This window comes from Aplysia californica, unplaced genomic scaffold (assembly GCF_000002075.1).
Source record: "Aplysia californica isolate F4 #8 unplaced genomic scaffold, AplCal3.0 scaffold00079, whole genome shotgun sequence".
NCBI classification, from domain to species: Eukaryota; Metazoa; Mollusca; class Gastropoda; order Aplysiida; family Aplysiidae; genus Aplysia; species Aplysia californica.
The window spans coordinates 777,068-778,485 of record NW_004797349.1 but is presented as its reverse complement, the minus strand read 5'-3'; positions in this window follow the sequence as shown (position 1 = coordinate 778,485).

Sequence of the window (1,418 nt, the reverse complement as noted above, 5' to 3'; positions counted from 1 at the left end):
CCGCCTTAGACAGCGAAAGATCGTGTCGGTATGTTAGTGCTTTGGCGCCTATAAATGGCTGCTTGCACTGTATGCTTCCAATGAAGTTGAGTTTTTTCAGAATGCTCTCAGGTCTGCTGGGGTAATAGTATAGATTGTGAAGCGCATCGAGTTTGCTGTTTAGCGTGGATTTGCGCTATACACATGTCATCTATCTGTTATTATCATTACACCAATGCATGAAAGCAATTCTTTTACATGTAGGTCATCAGCATTTAAATATTTGAAGCCGAAGAAAGCCATGACGATTGCTGAAATGAGGGGGTGGGAGGGGGGGCGGGGAGTTAACAATAAATGAGTTGCTTTACGTTGCTCTTTGTTGTTTAGACAAGTAAGGCAAGAGAACCACCAAAGTACAGGCTACCACAAAGGTGCATAGGTTTACATCTCAAGACTGTTTCTATATATGCCTGCACAACGGGCAATCTGCAAAAGATTCATCAGACGTGAAAATGATATTTCAGTACTACTGTCAAGTCCCTCCCTGTGTGAATAAAAAAAACTGAGACTAGTTTAAAGTTTCCAGTATAAAAAGTGGTGCGTTTGATACTGTTAGCGGTTGGCTGTGTGAGATACCCAGTATCACGTACAGAGAAATATAATTGCGCTAGGACAAGTGCACTTTTCCACCCTTAAAAGCTAAGAATCTGATACAACGACGTATAACTTCTGTTTAATCTGAGCCCCTTCACCGTTAAGGCGACGTTGAGCTCATGTCTCCTCTGTGTGCTTCGAGCTACCGTATTTCTAGCGACTCTTAACGTACATGTAATTCAATGTGTCCAAGTCAGATGATGCAAAATGTATCTAGCTTTAAATGTGTATGCTGCATAAGTGGGTAGTGCAAGGCTTTAACCCCTGCATTGCTTAGCCTAAGTAGGTGTCTCTGGTTGAATAAGCGAACTCCTGTGTTTAATCCCATATTATACATACCTCATCTCCTCAACACTCATCTGTCTTAACGTATCCGTCCCTCCTCATCCGTCTTTCCTCCACCAACAACCCATTTACCCAACCCACTCTCCCTTTCTCAACCCCTCTCCCGCATCACTCAAATCTCAGGCCTGATAGTGAAGAGGTTGAGCCTAACTCAGGCGGTCGAGAGTCAAGTTTTAGTTTGCGATTAATATGATATAATTCTGGATTTAACATCTCTTTCAACTCTTCGAGAGTCAAGTCTTAGTTTCGCAATAATATGACATTATTAAGGATTTAGCGCCCCTTTCAACTCTGTCTCCAGTTTAAAGTTCACCCTCAATAGGAGAAAGCTAGATGAGTAAGGAGCAAAATACTCCCCAAACAATCAATGAAGGCTCATCAAGTTACAGGTCGGAATCAAGTTCATCAATATCATATCTAACCATGTTAATATATATATA